Source organism: Ranitomeya variabilis, chromosome 2, assembly GCF_051348905.1.
Source record: "Ranitomeya variabilis isolate aRanVar5 chromosome 2, aRanVar5.hap1, whole genome shotgun sequence".
Lineage (NCBI taxonomy): Eukaryota > Metazoa > Chordata > Amphibia > Anura > Dendrobatidae > Ranitomeya > Ranitomeya variabilis.
Window position 1 is genome coordinate 87,150,504 of NC_135233.1, and position 20,734 is coordinate 87,171,237.

The window sequence follows — 20,734 nt, forward strand, 5'->3', positions numbered from 1 at the left end:
TAGAATTGAGAAGCGAGTAATAGTTGATATGTTACTTTGTCACTTCCTGCAGGTATGTTAATTAATTTCTTGGACAAGTCCTTTAACCCCTTTCTGCCAGCTGACGGAATAGTACGTCAGCTGGCAGATCCCCTGCTTTAAGGTGGGCTCCGGCGCTGAGCCCACCTTAAAGCCGTGACATGTCAGCTGTTTTGTACAGCTGACATGTGCGCGCAATGAGTGCGAGCGGAATCGCGATCCGCCCACGCCCATTAACTAGTTAAATGCCGCCGTCAAGCGCTGACAGCGGCATTTAACTAGCGCTCCCGGCCGCGCGGCCGGAAGTGCTCGCACCGCTGACCCCCGTCACATGATCGGGGGTCAGCGGTGCATTGCCATAACAACCAGAGGTCTCCTTGAGACCTCTATGGTTGTTGATGGCCGATTGCTTTGAGCGCCACCCTGTGGTCGGCGCTCAAAGTACACCTGCCTTTCTGCTACATAGAGGTGATCTGTACTTCACCTCTATGTAGCAGAGGCGATCGAGTTGTGCATGCTTCTAGCCTTCTATGGAGGCTATTGAAGCATGACAAAATAAAAAAAAAAAGTGTTTAACCCCTTTCTGACATCTGACGTACTATCCCGTCGAGGTGGGGTGGGCCCGTATGACCACCGACGGGATAGTATGTCATACGCGATCGGCCGCGCTCACGGGGGGAGCGCAGCCGGGTGTCGGCTGCATATCGCAGCTGACATCCGGCACTATGTGCCAGGAGCGGTCACGGATCGCCCCCGGCACATTAACCCCCGGCACACCGCGATCAAACATGATCGCAGTGTACCGGCGGTATAGGGAAGCATCCCGCAGGGAGGGGGCTCCCTGCGTGCTTCCCTGAGACCCCCGGAGCAACGCGATGTGATCGCGTTGCTCCGAGGGTCTCCTACCTCCTTCCACGCTGCAGGTCCCGGATCCAAGATGGCCGCGGCATCCGGGTCCTGCAGGGAAGGAGGTGGCTTACCGAGTGCCAGCTCAGAGCAGACGCTGGTAAGCCTGCAGCACTCTAAGTGAGATCGGTGATCTGACAGAGTGCTGTGCAAACTGTCAGATCACCGATTTGTGATGTCCCCCCCTGGGACAAAGTAAAAAAGTTCAAAAAAATTTTTTCCACATGTGTAAAAATACAAAAAAATAATTCCTAAATAAATAATAATAAAAAAAATATATATTATTCCCATAAATACATTTCTTTATCTAAATAAAAAAAACAAAACAATAAAAGTACACATATTTAGTATCGCCGCGTCCGTAACGACCCAACCTATAAAACTGCCCCACTAGTTAACCCCTTAAGTAAACACCGTAAGAAAAAAAAAAAAAACGAGCCAAAAACCAACGCTTTATTACCATACCGCCAAACAAAAAGTGGAATAACACGCGATCAAAAAGACGGATATAAATAACCATGGTACCGCTGAAAACGTCATCTTGTCCCGCAAAAAACGAGCCACCATACAGCATCATCAGCAAAAAAATAAAGTTATAGTCCTGAGAATAAAGCGATACCAAAAATAATTATTTTTTCTATAAAATAGTTTTTATCGTATAAAAGCGCCAAAACATAAAAAAAATGATATAAATGGGGTATCGCTGTAATCGTACTGACCCGAAGAATAAAACTGCTTTATCAATTTTCCCAAACGTGGAACGGTATAAACGCCTCTCCCAAAAGAAATTCATGAATAGCAGGTTTTTGGTCATTCTGCCTCACAAAAATCGGAATAAAAAGTGATCAAAAACGGTCACGTGTCCGAAAATGTTACCAATAAAAACGTCAACTCGTCCCGCAAAAAACAAGACCTCACATGACACTCTGGACCAAAATGTGGAAAAATTATAGGTCTCAAAATGTGGAGACGCAAAAACTTTTTTGCTATAAAAGGCGTCTTTTAGTGTGTGACAGCTGCCAATCATAAAAATCCGATATAAAAAAATGCTATAAAAGTAAATCAAACCCCCCTTCATCACCCCCTTAGTTAGTGAAAAATAATAAAATTAAAAAAATGGATTTATTTCCTTTTTCCGGTTAGGGTTAGGGCTAGGGTTAGGGTTGGGGCTAAAGTTAGGGCTAGGGTTAGGGCTAGGGTTGGAGGTAAAGTTAGGGTAAGGGTACTGTCACACATTGAAATTTCCATCGCTACGACGGTACGATTCGTGACGTTCTAGCGATATCGTTACGATATCGCTGTGTCTGACACGCTACTGCGATCAGACACCCTGCTGAGAATCGTACGTCGTAGCAGATCGTTTGGAACTTTCTTTCGTCGCTTGATCACCCGCTGACATCGCTGGATCGTTGTGTGTGACAGCGATCCAGCGATGTCTTCGCTTGTAACCAGGGTAAACATCGGGTAACTAAGCGCAGGGCCGCGCTTAGTAACCCGATGTTTACCCTGGTTACAAGCGTAAACGTAAAAAAACAAACCGTACATGCTCACCCGTCGGTGTCCTTCAGGTCCCTTGCCGTCTGCTTCCTGCTCTGAGTGCCGGCCGGAAAGTGAGAGAGCAGATCACAGCGGTGCTGCGATCTGCTCTCACTGTACGGCTGCACTCAGAGCAGGAAGCAGACGGCAAGGGACCTGAAGGACACCGACGGGTGAGCATGTACGGTTTGTTTTTTTACATTTACGCTGGTAACCAGGGTAAACATCGGGTTACTAAGCGCGGCCCTGCGCTTAGTTACCCGATGTTTACCCTGGTTACCCGGGGACTTCGGCATCGCTCCAGCGCCGTGATTGCAACGTGTGACCGCAGTCTACGACGCTGGAGCGATGATTATACGACGCTGCGACGTCACGAATCGTGCCGTCGCAGCGATGAAAATTTCAATGTGTGACGGTACCCTTAGGGCTAAAGTTAGGGTTAGGGTTGGGGCTAATGTTAGGGTTAGGGTTTGGATTACATTTACGGTTGGGATTAGGGTTGGGATTAGAATTATGGGTGTGTCAGGGCTAGGGGTGTGGTTAGGGTTACCGTTGGGATTAGGGTTAGGGGTGTGTTTGGGTTAGGGTTTCAGGTAGAATTGGGGAGTTTCCACTGTTCAAGCACATCAGGGGCTCTCCAAACGCGACATGGCGTCCGATCTCAATTCCAGCCAATTCTGCGTTGAAAAAGTAAAACAGTGCTCCTTCCCTTCCGAGCTCTCCCGTGCGCCCAAAAAGGGGTTTACCCCAACATATGGGTTATCAGCGTACTCTGGACAAATTGAACAACAACATCTGGGGTCCAAGTTCTCTTGTTATCCTTGGGAAAATAAAAATTTGGGGGGCTAAAAATCATTTTTGTGGGAAAAAAAAGATGTTTTATTTTCACGGCTCTGCGTTGTAAACTGTAGTGAAACACTTGGGGGTTCAAAGTTCTCCCAACACATCTAGATAAGTTCCTTGGGAGGTCTAGTTTCCAATATGGGGTCACTTGTGGGGGGTTTGTACTGTTTGGGTACATCAGGGGCCCTGCAAATGCAACGTGACGCCTGCAGACCAATCCATTTAAGTCTGCATTCCAAATGGTGCTCCTTCCCTTCCGAGCTCTGTCATGCGCCCAAACAGTGGTTCCCCCCCCCCCCCCCCCCCCCCACATATGGGGTATCGGCGTACTCAGGACAAATTGGACAACAACTTTTGGGGTCTAATTTATCCTGTTACCCTTGTGAAAATACAAAACTGGGGGCTAAAAAATCATTTTTGTGAAAAAAATTTTTTTTATTTTCACGGCTCTGCGTTATAATCTGTAGTGAAACACTTGGGGGTTCAATGCTCTCAAAACACATCTAGATAAGTTCCTTAGGGGGTCTACTTTCCAAAATGGTGTCACTTGTGGGGGTTTCAATGTTTAGGCACATCAGGGGCTCTCCAAACGCAACATGGCGTCCCATCTCAATTCCAGTCAATTTTGCATTGAAAAGTCAAACGGCGCTCCTTCCCTTCCAAGCTCTGCCATGCGCCCAAACAGTGGTTTACACCCACATATGGGGTATCGGCGTACTCAGGACAAATTGCACAACATTTTTTGGGGTCTAATTTCTTCTCTTACCCTTGGGAAAATAAAAAATTGGGGGCGAAAAGATCATTTTTGTGAAAAAATATGATTTTTTATTGTTACGGCTCTGCATTATAAACTTCAGTGAAGCACTTGGTGGGTCAAAGTGCTCACCACACATCTAGATAAGTTCCTTAGGGGGGTCTACTTTCCAAAATGGTGTCAATTGTAGGGGGTTTCAATGTTTAGGCACATCAGGGGCTCTCCAAACGCAACATGGCGTCCCATCTCAATTCCAGTCAATTTTGCATTGAAAAGTCAAACGGCGCTCCTTCCCTTCCAAGCTCTGCCATGAGCCCAAACAATGGTTTACACCCACATATGGGGTATCGGCGTACTCAGGACAAATTGCACAACATTTTTTGGGGTCTAATTTCTTCTCTTACCCTTGGGAAAATAAAAAATTGGGGGCGAAAAGATCATTTTTGTGAAAAAATATGATTTTTTATTGTTACGGCTCTGCATTATAAACTTCAGTGAAGCACTTGGTGGGTCAAAGTGCTCACCACACATCTAGATAAGTTCCTTAGGGGGGTCTACTTTCCAAAATGGTGTCAATTGTAGGGGGTTTCAATGTTTAGGCACATCAGGGGCTCTCCAAACGCAACATGGCGTCCCATCTCAATTCCAGTCAATTTTGCATTGAAAAGTCAAATGGCGCTCCTTTTTTTCCGAGCTCTGCCATGCGCCCAAACAGTGGTTTAGCCCCACATATGGGGTATCAGCGTACTCAGGACAAATTGTACAACAACTTTGGGGGTCCATTTTCTCCTGTTACCCTTGGTAAAATAAAACAAATTGGAGCTTAAATTAATTTTGTGTGAAAAAAAGTTAAATGTTCATTTTTATTTAAACATTCCAAAAATTCCGGTGAAACACCTGAAGGGTTAATAAACTTCTTGAATGTGGTTTTGAGTACCTTGAGGGGTGCAGTTTTTAGAATGGTGTCACACTTGGGTATTTTCTATCATATAGACCCTTCAAAATGACTTCAAATGAGATGTGGTCCCTAAAAATAAAAATGGTGTTGTAAAAATGAGAAATTTCTGGTCAACTTTTAACCCTTATAACTCCCTAACAAAAAAAAATTTTGGTTCCAAAATTGTGCTGATGTAAAGTAGATATGTGGGAAATGTTACTTATTAAGTATTTTGCGTGACATATGTCTGTGATTTAAGGGCATAAAAATTCAAAGTTGGAAAATTGCGAAATTTTCGCCAAATTTCCGTTTTTTTTCACAAATAAACGCAAGTTATATCGAATAAATTTTACCACTAACATGAAGTACAATATGTCACGAGAAAACAATGTCAGAATCGCCAAGATCCGTCAAAGCGTTCCAGAGTTATAGCCTCATAAAGGGACAGTGGTCAGAATTGTAAAAATTGGCCCGGTCATTAACGTGCAAACCACCCTTGGGGGTGAAGGGGTTAAAAATATAAAAAAAATATATAAAAGTTCAAATCACCCCCCTTTCGCCCCAATCAAAATAAAACAATTAAAAAAAAAAATCAAACCTACACATATTTGGTATCGCCGCATTCAGAATCGCCCGATCTATCATTAAAAACAAAGCATTAACCTGACCGCTAAATGGCGTAGCGAGAAAAAAAATCAAAACGCCAAAATTACGTTTTTTTGGTCGCCGCGACATTGCATTAAAATGCAATAACGGGCGATCAAAAGAATGTATCTACACCAAAATGGTATAATTAAAAACGCCAGCTCGGCACGCAAAAAATAAGTCCTCACCCGACCCCAGATCATGAAAATTGGAGACGCTATGGGTATCGGAAAATCGCGCAAATTTTTTTTTTTTTTTTTAGCAAATTTTGGAATTTTTTTTCACCACCACTTAGATAAAAAATAACTTAGACATGTTAGGTGTCTATGAACTCGTAATGACCTGGAGAATCATAGTGGCAGGTCAGTTTTAGCATTTAGTGAACCTAGCAAAAAAGCGAAACAAAAAACAAGTGTGAGATTGCACTTTTTTTGCAATTTCATCACACTTGGAATTTTTTTCCCGTTTTCTGTTACACGGCAAGGTAAAACCAATGATGTCGTTCAAAAGTACATCTCGTCCCGCAAAAAATAAGCCCTCACATGGCCATATTGACAAAAAAATAAAAAAGTTATGGCTCTGGGAAGGAGGGGAGCGAAAAACGAAAACGGAAAAAGCTCCGGGGGTGAAGGGGTTAAAGTTTATCCACAGAATAAGACTCTGTATCTGTTCCTAAAGTTATCAGTTAAAGCGAGCATCCACCTGAAGAGACCATGCGTTACTCATGCACCCTACCTGGTGCCCGTCGTTTGCTTCTGCTGACACCATTTCCGGGTCTCATACATCTCCACAACACAGAAAAGACTGGGAACATGGTTCAGACTTAGATATGTGCAGTCCATGTCACCATAGTGGCCATTTTGGTGCCGGAGAAATGAAACACTCATCTTGTGGAGGAGGCAGCAGGAGGCAAACTGAGCGCACCGGACAGCATGACTGTATGTGCCAAATCTATAGTTACTCTTCAGTATCGGGGAGGATTGTCCATAGTACCGGAGGGCTTAGGCTATGTTCACACTTTGCGGTTTTTACCGCGGAAACGCCGCGATTTTGCCGCTGCTGGTCCGCTGCAGTTTCCATTGCGTTTACATGTAAACTTATGGAAACCGCAAACGCTGTGCACATGCTGCGGGAAAAACCGCGCAGAAACACAGCGGTTTACATTCCGCAGCATGTCACTTCTTTGTGCAGAATCGCTGCGATTCTGCACACATAGGAATACATTGATCCGCTTACTTCCCGCATGGGGCTGTGCCCACGATGCGGGAAGTAAGCGGATAATGTGCGGGTGGTACCCGGGGTGGAGGAGAGGAGACTCTCTCCTCTAGGCCCTGGGAAGCATATTTGGGTAAAAAAAAAAAGAATTAAAATAAAAAATCATGTTATACTCACCTCTCAGCGCTGCACGCGGCCGTCCGGTCAGGGGTGCTGTGCGAACAGGACCTGCGGTGACGTCGCGGTCACATGACCGTGACGTCACGAAGGGTCTTTCTCGCACATCATCTTTGGAACCGGACCGCCGGGTGCAGCGCCGAGGAGATCGGGACGTCAGAGGGTGAGTATATAACCTTTTTTTTATTTTTTTTCATTTTAACATTACTATTGATGCTGCATATTGCTGCATATCCAGCATCAATAGTATAGGCGGAAACCCGCAGCGGAAACCGCAAAACAAACCGCGATAAATCTGCAGGGATAACCGCAGCGGTTTTGCGCTGCAGATTTATCAAATCTGCAGCGGGAGAACCCACAGAGGACACCGCAAAGTGTGCACATGGCCTTAACCCTTCACTCCAGATTTCAGTGATGTGTATGATGGCAATAGGCTTGTTTGCTGAAATCGAAGGCAGGGAATGTAACAAGTTTTTTTTTTTTTTTTTTATTTAATATCTAAATCCAGTAACTGAATGATAATTTTTTTTTTTTTTATAAACCTTTTTATTTTCTTTGCTAATTTTCTTAGCGATCTGTTTCCTTATCATACACTCAGTGGGGCAGATTTCTTATATCTGACTTTTACAGTATAGAAGCTCGGACTAGACATTCCTAAAATGCACCTTATTTATTAGGGTAGCTCATGTTTTTGATGCACGGTCTAGTTTTAGTTCACACCACCTATTGGCTTACTTTGGTCAACTAAGCTTCACCAAATTGTGTCCCTCTTTGGCTCAAATGGTTGTGCACGGGATTGTAGTTTAGGCTGCGCCCTTTCTTCAGCCATTGACTAAATGGACAGCACCCCTTTGTTGGGCATTATAATAAGAAAAAAGTGTCTTAAACACATAGTAAATGTGGTGCAAGGTATGAGAAACCCTTTTTTTCTTTTTACATAAGTTAATGGATTTGTCCAGGATTAATAAAGATCATCAATATGTGATTGGTTGGAATCCAATAACTGGCATCCCCACCGATCAGCTCCTTATTCATTTGTTTTCCTGGACAGTTCCTTTAAGGCCACAGATTCAGTATGTGGTCAGTATTTTACCTCAGTATTTGCCAAAATCAGTAGAGGAATAATCAGAGGAAAAGTATAATAGCAGCCTGTCAGCACTTCTGTATTTTTCACCCACTCCTGGTTTTCGCTTACGAATCCTGAGGTAAAAAAAATTCACCAACTACTGAACGTGGCCTTAGGCCTCATTCAGACGGACGTGATTTTTCACGTACACAAAAGAAACAGTCCGAGTGTTATTAGTGTTTTGGATCTGAGCTTCATCAGTGTTTTGGCCAGTTTTTCCCATCAGTACATAGCTTCTCCTGTACATTACAGTGTTAATCATGGACAGCACACGGATCGTACACCGATGGCATCCGAGCTCTGGGATTTTCACCGACCCATAGACTTGTATTAGTGATTTTCATCCATGGCGTCGATAAAAAAATGAGCACGTCTCCAGGATTTTTTGTGCACAGGCTGCAGAAATACACAGACATGTGAACAGCCCCATAGATTATGGTACGTGTGCTGTCTGTGACAACTACGGAGGGAACACGTATGAGACACCGATGGGTGAATGAGGCCTCAGCCAGATTTCTGTTAGGGTATGTGCACACGTCAGGATTTCTTGCAGAAATTTTCCTGACAAAAACCAGACATTTCTGCCAGAAATCCGCATGCGGTTTTTTTCGTGGTATTTTTTTTTTTTTTTTTTTTTTTTTGCGGTTTTTCCCAATGCATAAAATTGCGGGAAAAACGCAGAAAATCCGCAAAATTAATGAACATGCTGCTGTTTTTACTGCGATGTGTTTTTTTCGCGGAAAAAAACGCATCATGTGCACAGAACATGCGGAATGCATTCTAAATGATAGGATGCATAATATATGCGTTTTAAATGAGTTTTTATAGCGTTTTTTTATCGCGAAAAAAACGCAAAAAAACCTGAACGTGTGCACATAGCCTTAAATCAGCCCCAATATCCGTTGAAGTGAAGTTTCCAGGAGTCTCCTGAGACTGAGGTATTCACAGCAGTAGGATGAGGCTGTGTCATTGTCCCAGACTGGACCTGCTGCTGCCACACTATGGCCACTCCAGAGACGCTATTGATCTATGATGATATTAGTCTTATGTAATGGGTTTGGATTTGTTTTGCCCAAAAAATTAGTATTCAATAATGCATCACATAAAATGAAGCCAAATGCATGTTTTCCTAAATAACCTAACCTGCACATCCCCTCTGCTCACCCCAGCTAATTATTGTGGAGTGCTGCCCCTTCACTCCTCTCCTGGCTGCGGCCCCTCTTATCACTAAGGCTGCAGCGTCCCCAGCCCCCCCACTGTCCACTGCTCCCACACATAAATCTAACCTTCTGCACTGCGATTGGCGCCATCTACTGTTCATATATGAAAATGACGCAGCTGTAGAAAAGAAATAAGCGTTTGTTTTGTTTTTTTTTCATTTTCTTTTTTTAATTTCCTTTAACCCTTTATTGACCTTGGCACGTTTGGCCTCCTGAACCCGATGTTATGTCGTAATTCCCTGTGAATGTCCTTTTGCCGCCGTCAGTCGTTGTAACATACCTGACAACATTGACAATACTGAGATACAGCCCCAGGGCCTTTCTGTGTAAGGTTATACCGACTTCTTTACAAATAGTAGTTGTCAGTGCGCTATACGTGAAAACATCACAAATAGGTGCTGTTCTTTTAAAACTCATCATTTTTAATTGCATAGTATTTTAATATAAAAACAGACTAATGACTGCGAGCGGAGGGGGTTCATGTAATGTTATGACTTCAAGGCCATTTTCCCACAAAATGCAGAATAGCTATTTGCTCTGAGTAAGGGTACTGTCACACAGTGGCACGACGGCACGATCTGTGACGTTGCAGCGTCGTTTGATTATCGCTCCAGCGTCGTAGACTGCTGTCACACTTTGCAATGCACGGCGCTGGAGCGATAATTTCATGACGTATTTGCGATGTAGAAGCCATTGTTATAATGCGCACATCGTATACAATATCGTGCACGCCTTTGTCACACGATGCAATCATGCCGCCACAGCGGGACACTAGACGACGAAATAAAGTTTCAAACGTTCTGCTACGACGTACGATTCTCAGCGGGGATCCGGATCGCAGTAGCGTGTCAGACACAGCGATATCGTATGGATATCGCTGGAACGTCACGGATCGTGCCGTCGTAGCGACCAAAGTGCCACTGTGTGACAGTACCCTAATGTTTGTTGCTTTTTTGTGCACTTTCCCCTTTTATGATCCTTTTTTTGGTTTGATTTGACGCAGCGCTAGATTTCAATGCATTTCTTTTAGTACAGAAAATGCTGCAATTCTGCACTTAAAAGCAAAATTGTTATTTATCGTGTGTGTTCAGGCTCCCCATGGAATTCTATAGAGGCAAATAAACCCCCACAGTTCCACAGCGTTTTGATCCTTCATGAATTCTCATCTACTTACTTGAACTGTTAAGCCATGTTCACACTAGCAGAAATCCTGCATTTTTTTCTGTATGTTTTCCACAGGTGTCTGCACTGAAACACACAATCTGCTCAGTTTAGTGCATTTTTTTTGTCTTTAATACGCAGAGATTTAGGTTTCGTTCCCACGATGAGCTTTTGCTGCTGTGTATTTTTGCTGCTTGCTGTGCTTCTTTTTAGCACTGTGTAAACTGACCTGCGGTGCGTGTTTCAAGTACACATGTCCGTTTCTTTTCCTGTACGCTGGATTTTCTGTGCAGATTTTTCTCAGACTTGCATTAGATGCAGAAAATCAGTAGGTTTAAAGTGCACTTCCACTGTGGAAACACACAATCCCCCATATAATCCGCACATACATACATACACTAATAGTGTTGTCATAGCCAAATACCAGGAAGTATCAAAACAAAGCAGCTTTATTTAAAACAAGACATATCAACCAGAGACAAAAAATGCAGCGTCAAACACTCGATAAAACACGATGAAAAACCACAAGGATCGAAACATCAAAAGTTTATTGTGGGAACGTAGCCTAAGGGTATGTTTCCACGTTCAGAATGGCCGGCGGTATCGCCGCAGTGGCGAAGCCGCTCGGCGCTAAGCCCCGCCCCCTTTCTGGGACGCGATCATGCCGGATGTGTTAACTCTTCACATCCGGGATGATCGCTCTGTCCCATAGGGCCCTGTGATATGCCTTGCGGGGACGCTGCGTCCCCGCAAGGTGAACGGACATGCTGCGATCTGAAAAGACGCGCAGCATGTCCGGAGTCGCAGGGCCGCCGCGTGCGGGTTTCCACACATAGTGGAGACGGGATTTCATAAAATCCCCTCCACTATGCTGGAACATCTGGACGCTGCTTGTTTGACGCTGCAGCTCTGCGCAGCGTCAAACAAGCAGCGTTTCCTGACCGTGGAAACATACCCTTAGGGTTTTCATGAAATCTCAGACACTTTGCTTAACCTCTGGGTTTTCCACCCAAAAACTACATTGTAAAAAAGGCCGCGTTTATGCCACATAGACCATAGCCTAAAAGTTATTTTTGCAGGACCGTGGGGTTTTTAGACCCATTCACGCTCTGCACAGATTTTACCTCGGAGATCTAACCTGTGGTTTGGAGTTTGGAGAGCACAGCATGTCGATTACTATTGTAAATTTGTTGTGACTGGTCCCCATTGAGGTCAATAGGAAAGTCAAAGTCCGCAAGAAAACCCAACCTCTGGTTGGTTCAGCAAAAGCTCCTCCAATAATGCAGGTCCAGACTAATGTAAATTTTGCCGTTTACAAAGACCTTCCGCTGCTTGGATGGTGTCTCCAGTCTCTTTATCCTGGCCTCCAGTGGTGACACATCATGGGCCGCCGCAGTCATGGCTGTCACACGGTGCTGATAAGTGCAGCCGGCCTGGCATGCTACAGGGGCAGCACTGGGCAGTCTACCCCTGAGATTAAAGCCCCGGGGACCATGTGCTGCTCCCTGCAGTGTTCACTCAGCAAAATTAAAATGGTTTTCCAATTGAGAACCGTGTGCCAGGCTAATGGAGCAGCACGCCATGACCGTCAAGACGTGTTTTTTTTTTTTTTTTTTTACATCTGCAAAATAAAGAAATACGCATTACTTACCCTGTGAATCTTTTGTCACTCTAGTGGTCCCCTCTGCTACAGGAAGTGGTATGTCCCATCATCAGTCACTTGGCAGCTGCAGCCCATCACTGACCCAAACGATCATTTGATCATAGTTTGGTATGTAATCACGGAGGCCAGTGATTGGCTGCAGGAGTAAGAAGCTTGATGAATGGGATGTTATAACTACCGGTATAGCTGGGAGCAGCCGTCCTGGGAGTAATGTGGATTCGAGGGATATGAAATGTTTTTTTTTTTTTTTAATTATTTTTTATTAACCTGCCAACTTAGAACACAATTTCTTACTTTGTAAAATTTAGTAAAACCTCTTTAAGCAAAGTCAGTTATGTTGCAAGAGGCGGGATTACTGAAGAAAAGACTGTTCCATGCCTTGGCCACGCCCACTGGACACTTGCTAGCATGACCTGAGATGTGACGCAATTCACATTTATTAATATGAATGTCACATTGGGCATGTTCAGACTTGTTGGATGTGACTTATCCAGGATTGTTACTGGATTAGTAATGTGCAATGGGCTGAAAGATTCACGTTAAACTTTTCACCAGTGGCAACCCCAAAATGTACTGATTACCCTGACCCCTTCCACAGTGACAACTTCACATGGTCTCTATAAGGGTCAGATCACACAGTAAATATTTGATGTGGATGCATAATCTGGGCTGATTGCATGTGTTTTTATTGTGGAGACCTCAATTCAGTATTTGGTCAGCTTTTTACCTCAGTATTTGTAAGCCAAAACCAGGAGTGGGTGATAAGTACAGAAGTGGTGACGTGTTTCTATTATACTTTTCCTCCGATTGTTCCACTCCTGGTTTTGGCTTACAAATACTGAGGTAAAATACTGACCAAATTCTGAATGTGTGAACGTGACCTTAGGTTGAATCCGCACACAGAATTGACAAACTGCATATTGTAAGACACCACCACCGGTTAATGGCCCTACTAAGGTTTTCAGCATTGTCTAGATGAGATTTCTTAGCCGTACTATATTAGGGCTCGTGCACATGGCCGCTAAAACATTGGATCACACTCAGACCAGAATTATTTTATGGGGCCATGCACATGTCCGACTTATTCCTCAGACAAGTTCGGTCCAAGGAAAAAATTGCAGCTGGTCCATGTTGAATCCGATTAGGGATCGCATTCAGCCATACAAGTCAATGAGGTTGTAGAAACCATTGGACTGCACTTGGATGACATCTAAGTGCAGTCCGATTTCAACGCAGTGAGAAAATAGAGAAGATGGAGACATTTTTTCCTCCATTTTCTCACACTGATCACACTCGGATGAGAGGATATGTGCTCTTGTTACCCTAGCCTTATGCTGTAGGTTTTCTGTACCCAGATCCTCACCAAGTAAGCAGTGTTTACAATGTGTTGGCAAGCCCAGAACTTACAATTACCTGATATGAATAATTAGCTGCACTCTGAATTCTGCCAGGAATCCCCCGCGCTCTGCATAATGGCAGCTCTGTATCTGGCAGCCGGTATCATGTCCGTTATCGGGCCAGGTCTGCTGCAGTTGCTTTACTGATACCTTCCTTATATTAGGAGATTGATATTTTCGCCATCTATGAACGTTCCGTAAAGCGCCCCCAGTGCGGAGCTCCACACTATAATAAAGCGGCTCTTTCGCTTTGGGTTGACTGCATGATTTGCCATGTCACACCATAATGTGGTTCCAGTATTATTGAGCTGTTTATCACTTTCCTCCAACACGTGGTAACCCGGAGGGAATACCGAATGAGTGATTATCTCTCCTCGTCTACATCAGGCTGGAGATAGGCGCAGACTAGCGAGCAGGAATAGTGGCCATCAGCGCCCTCCACTCCAGAGTATCCCCCAGAAATAAAGCGCCTGGTTTTCACGTGTGACATCTATTTGTTTTTGTTTTTTCTGGTGATAACCATGCAGACAACCTGAATATAGTAATAAAGAGAATGTCCAGCGCCTTACACATCGGACGGTATCAGGGGCTACAGACGGGGCTGCCTTAGGTCATTCGCCAGGTATCTGCAGATATGGTGCACACATGCTGTTCCGAAAAAGAGGACAGTTGCATGACACCTGCCAGCGATGCTCGATACCTGATACTGGAGGCCTCGTCTACAGCACCTCTGACAACCCGATGTGGACATGACAGGCCCTGGATGACCGCTGTAAAAGGAACAGGTGACAATGATAAATGTCCTCCAATGTGCAGGCACCGTCTTAAAGGGCAGGGGGAGCGGAGCAGATTGCTACATAGTTTTGTGAGAAAAGACTCAGTATAACCTGTGTTTCACTCATTTCAACTTCTGCTTTATGGGAATTTTTGGTCCAGTGAACGGTTCCACCCTTCTGGAACTACAAGAATCAGCGTTTTGGTAGGAAGAAGCTGCCATGCTCTGTGTGTTCTGACTGATTTCTACCATGGTTACCATGCTATGTGTTCCAAACTATTTTCTGCCATAGCTGCCATGCTTTTTGTTTTCTGACCCCTTTCTACCATAGCTGGTAAGCTCTGTGTGTTCTAGCCCCTTTCTATCATGGCTGCAATGCTCTGTATGTTCTGACTCCTTCCTACTATAGCTGCAATGCTCTGTGTGCTCTGATTCCTTCCTACCATACAGTTGTGGCCAAAAGTATTGACACCCCTGCAATTCTGTCAGATAATACTCAGTTTGTTCCTGAAAATGATTGCAAACACAAATTCTTTGGTATTATTATCTTCATTTAATTTGTCTTAAATGAAAAAAACACAAAAAGAATTGTCCTAAAGCCAAATTGGATATACCGTATGTTTCGGACTACAAGACGCACTTTTTCCCCCCCAAAAAAGGGGGGAAAATGGGGGGTGCGTCTAATAGTCGCAATGCAGGCTTACCGTGGCGGCAAAGGTGCGGCGGCAGAGGTGCTGGGATGAGGAGGCGCAGTGAGCTGGGTCCTTTTCACCGGTGAGGTGATGCAGCAGCCCGGTAAGCAGCAGAGTCGGGTGAATCCTGTAGTTATCGGTGTAGTTATCATTGTAGTTATCGCGTGCGCAGATGGAGCGCTCTGTTTTCCGGGGCTTCAACTGCGCACGCGCGGCCTCAGGAAGATGGCCGCCACCACCGATTACTACAGGATTCACCCGGCTCTGCTGCTTACCGGGCTGCTGCATCACCTCACTGGGGAAAGGGACCCCTCTCACGCAGTGGCGTGGGGGGGGGGGGCACAATGTGGGCGTGGGTCACCGGGCCGCGGCAGTGGAAAAAGTGAGTACGATGTGAGCTGTCATGTACCTGTGCGGTGAGCGGTTGTGCTGGACGCGTGTGGTATGGCGGGGCTTCTGCACCCTCATGTGGAGTGCAATGGCCGAGCGTTGATGCAATACACAGTTACTGTTGCTCTGAGCTTTTATTTCGCTGCTGCCTGGTTATACGCCGCACACCGCAGCCGCGCATACACACAGGCGGCGCGGCCAACATGGAGGCTGCGTGTGAGGCGCTCGGCAGCAGGCCGCAGTGTTAGTTTCGGTCTAGATGGTAAACAGCGGCCCAGTCAGTAATGGAGCGCTGTCACTGCCAGCCTGTAGTCATCCGTGTCACTGCCCAGCCAGTACTGGAGCGCTGTCACTGCCAGCCTGTGCTCATGTGTGTCACTGCCCAGTTAGTAATGGAGCGCTGTCACTGCCAGCTTGTGGTCATGCGTGTCACTGCCCAGTCAGTAATGGAGCGCTGCCACCGCCAGCCCTCAGGTAAGATACTGTAAATTCGGACAATAAGACGGACCCCCATCTTATAAAAAATCTTTTTTTCTGCAATTTTCACCCCAAATTTGGGGTGCGCCTTATGGTCCGGTGCATCTTATAGTCCGAAAAATACGGTAATTCCACACCAAACATAAAAACGGGGTGGACAAAAGTATTGGCACTGTTCGAATAATCATGTGATGCTTCTCTAATTTGTGTAATTAACAGCACCTGTAACTTACCTGTGGCACCTAACAGGTGTTGGCAATAACTAAATCACACTTGCAGCCAGTTGACATGGATTAAAGTTGACTCAACCTCTATCCTGTGTCCTTGTGTGCACCACATTGAGCATGGAGAAAAGAAAGAAGACCAAAGAACTGTCTGAGGACTTGAGAAACCAAATTGTGAGGAAGCATGAGCAATCTCAAGGCTACAAGTCCATCTCTTAAGGAATAAACCAAAAACAATTGGAATGGAGCATATATAGACTATTATAGACCAAAGAGAACCAAAAAATGCCCCTAAAATATAACTTTTAATTGTATAAGGTAAAATGACCTATATAGGGTCAGGAGGCAATGGTTAATTTTAACAATATAAACTTAACACTAAAAAAGGATAGAGGTATAACAAGCGAGGGGGTGCTCTCTCCCTTCCTCACCCTACCTTACCGCGGAGGTTGGCACCCTAAATTCGACATGGCGCCCCCACTCGATGACGGCTCTCCCCTATGACCCTAAGGGGGACTAACAAAGAAAACACCGTCACCAACACCAGTATTTTAAAGTGCAAATGTGCTTTAAAAGTACTTAAGATAACGCCTGCATAGGTATATACCAGTATTTTCATATACCAATTTTTCTGTCTCAGGACTCTGGTTAATAGCAGTCCTAATACCTTATAACTAAGGTGCAGCTGTGAACAAAGATGTCTTATAACAATAGGTTACCCTGGTCTATTTTCCGGGGGGAAACGCGTCGTGATGGGATGGGCAACTAACTGATAAGTATTATTTTTTCTATGACCACGATCTAATCATGGATCATTTATATCCCTGCAATTTTTCATAAATGTGGTATATAACTAGGAATCTATCTACTAAGCATCTGTGAACATGATTGTGCCTTCACATTTGTGAATTTACTGTGACTGATTATATCTGGTAACCTGATTATTTAACCAGAAATAGTGTTATTATCTCTTATCTTCTAGCCCTTTCTTATAGTACATTGTTAATGGTGGCATAGAATTTGGGAAATTATTTATCAAGCGTGTATTAGCATGATTACGCTTTAACGTCTGTGTATTATTGCGATTGCTGATACCTGACAATACTTACTGTTAACTAGAAACAGTTATTACCCTTTATTGGTTGGCTGTGATATACTGCCATGGGCCTGATAGCTCTATATAACAAATGATTTAAGATACGGCACAATTTGATAACCTATTGTTATAAGACATCTTTGCTCACAGCTGCACCTTAGTTATAAGATATAACTCCTATTAACCAGAGTCCTGAGACAGAAAAATTGGTATATGAAAATACTGGTATATACCTATGCAGGCGTTATCTTAAGTACTTTTAAAGCACATTTGCACTTTAAAATACTGGTGTTGGTGACGGTGTTTTCTTTGTTAGTCCCCCTTAGGGTCATAAGGGAGAGCCGTTGTCGAGTGGGGGCGCCATGTCGAATTTAGGGTGCCAACCTCCGCGGTAAGGTAGGGTGAGGAAGGGAGAGAGCACCCCCTCACTTGTTATACCTCTATCCTTTTTTAGTGTTAAGTTTATATTGTTAAAATTAACCATTGTCTTCTGACCCTATATTGGTCATTTTACCTTATACAATTAAGTTATATTTTAGGGGCATTTTTTGGTTCTCTTTGGTCTATACAAGTCCATCTCCAAAGACCTGAATGTTCCTGTGTCTACCGTGCGCAGTGTCATCAAGAAGTTTAAAGCCCATGGCACTGTGGCTAACCTCCCTAGATGTGGATGGAAAAGAAAAATTGGCAAGAGATTTCAACGCAAGATTGTGCGGATGTTGGATAAAGAACCTCAACTAACACAAGTTCAAGCTGCCCTCCAGTCCGAGGGTACAACAGTGTCAACCCGTACTATCTGTCGGCATCTGAATGAAAAGGGACTGTATGGTAGGAGACCCAGGAAGACCCCACTTCTTACCCCGAGACATAAAAAAGCCAGGGTGGAGTTTGAAAAACTTACTTGGAAAAGCCTAAAACGTTTTGGAAGAATGTTCTCTGGTCAGATGAGACAAAAGTAGAGCTTTTTGGGCAAAGGCATCAACATAGAGTTTACAGGAGAAAAAAAAAAAAACATTCAAAGAAAAGAACATGATCCCTACTGTCAAACATGGCGGAGGTTCCCTGATGTTTTGGGGTTGCTTTGCTGCCTCTGGCACTGGACTGCTTGACCGTGTGCATGGCATTATGAAGTCTGAAGACTACCAACAAATTTTGCAGCATAATGTAGGGCCCAGTGTGAGAAAGCTGGGTCTCCCTCAGAGGTCATGGGTCTTCCAGCAGGACAGTGACCCAAAACACACTTCAAAAAACACTAGAAAATGGTTTGAGAGAAAGCACTGGAAACTTCTAAGGTGGCCAGCAATGGGTCCAGACCTGAATCCCATAGAACACCTGTGGAGAGATCTAAAAATGGCAGTTTGGAGAAGGCACCCTTCAAATATCAGGGACCTGGAGCAGTTTGCCAAAGAAGAATGGTCTAAAATTCCAGCAGAGCATTGTAAGAAACTCATTGATGGTTACCGGAAGTGGTTGGTCGCAGTTATTTTGGCTAAAGGTTGTGCAACCAAGTATTAGGCTGAGGGTGCCAATACTTTTGTCTGGCCCATTTTTGGAGTTTTGTGTGAAGTGATCAATGTTTTGCTTTTAGCTTCATTCTCTTTTGTCTTTTTTCATTTAAGACAAATTAAATGAAGATGATCATACCAAAGAATTTGTGTTTGCAATCATTTTCAGGAAGAAACTGAGTATTATCTGACAGAATTGCAGGGGTGTCAATACTTTTGGCCACAACTGTAGCTGCAATGCTCCATGTGCTCTAACTCCTTTCCACAACAAGTGCCATGCTCTGGGTTCTGACCTTTTTCTACCATATCTGCCATGCTTTGTGTGTTCTGACTCCTTTCTACCATGGTTGCCTTGCTATGTGTGTTCCAACTCTATTCTACCATAGCTGCCATGCTCTGTTTATTCTAACCCCTTTCTATCATGGCTACCATGCTCTGTGTGTTCTGACCCATTTCTACTATAGCTGATTTAATCTGTGTGTTCTGACTTTTTTTCTTTGATAGCTGCCATGCTCTGTATGTTCTGATTCCTTCCTACCATAGCTGCCATGTTCTGTGTATTCTAACCGCTTTCTATCATGGCTGCCATACTCTGTGTGTCCTGACTTTTTTCTACCATAGCTGCCATACACTGTGTTCTGACTCCTTCCTTCCATAGCTGCCATAAAACTCACCAAAAGCTCATCGTGGGCACCACGCTGTTCTGTGTAAACAGGTGCTGTGCTGGCCTTGATACGATTGCTCTGTGCTCATAGAATATAACGTTAACGATCGTTCATTGTCGCACAGTTGATAACTTTTCGCCTTTCCACTTCCCCACGTCTCTTCTACTGCTCTCTGCCCCTTGTGAACGAAGAACATCAGCATGATCTGTGCTGGGTGACATGTTGAAATAGTTCTGCAAAAGAACAAAAAAAGTTAAAGAATATTAAAGAAAGTCTTTGTTGAGAAATGCTGCAATTTGTGGGGCAGTGAAAAGGCCAGAGTATGTCAGCGTGAGCAGGAAAGTAAAATAATCTGCGGAAAATGACAATAAAACATTAGAGAGAGTCCGCAGGTAGAATAGCAGAAGGGCGGTGTACGCTGTCACATCGGTGGAGAGCCACCAGATTTCTGAAGGCAGAAATATTGATTTCCTAGTTGTATGAGCTGTGCTGTTTTCTTTCCCCGGTCGTCTCGGTGTCACAAACCAAGAAAATTATAACAAAACAAAAAAGAAATAAAATTGCCGTCACAACCTCTTGTCCTCAGGGTATCCGAAGAATCAATGGTTTATCTGAGCGAGAGTGACCTTCCTAGACATTGCAATCCTCTGTACTATACAACGATACCGACACCGGAGAGCTCGAAAATCGCTCGGCTTTCCTCAATGTTTTCAAAATTCTTTTCACAGTTTCTTGAGCGCACACTGATATTCTTCACGCTAGGTTTTCCTGGTGTCTTTTATTGGTTCTGCCTGAGACAGCGAAGATGTGAAATCTTGTCCACCGCAGAAACAGACAATTACCACAAAGCCTGAGCTCAGGGAAATAGTGATCAGGAGGTTCTAGTACTACTACTCTCATCATAGTGACGGGTATTAGTGTCAAAGTCATTTCCAGTTTGTTTCATTCGAAGGTCTAAATTGATTTTAGGATTCAGCGCGTGATCACAGTTTACATAGTTGTGAGGCGAATGATGCTCCTCAAAAGTTAGGCTAGGTTCACACATTACTTCTAATTCCACCATTACAATATTTTTTTATTTTCTGGTGCTCACAGTATCAAATGTAACTATGTAAAAAATGCTTACTGTGTGTGTGTGTGTGTGTGTGTGTGTGTGTGTGTGTGTGTGTGTGTGTGTGTGTGTGTGTGTGTGTGTGTGTGTGTATACAGTTAGGTCCATATATATTTGGACAGAGACAACATTTTTCTAATTTTGGTTATAGACATTACCAGAATGAATTTTAAACAAAACAATTCAGATGCAGTTGAAGGT

The 20,734-nt window shown here is 44.1% G+C and overlaps 1 protein-coding gene across 3 annotated transcripts in view; it reads left to right on the forward strand.

Moving 5' to 3' along the window:
* The window catches only part of LOC143804498 (thioredoxin-related transmembrane protein 1-like), a 133,523-nt gene that overhangs the window by 74,572 nt on the left and 38,217 nt on the right, over window positions 1-20,734 (forward strand). The gene's annotated exons all lie outside the window — the stretch shown is intronic.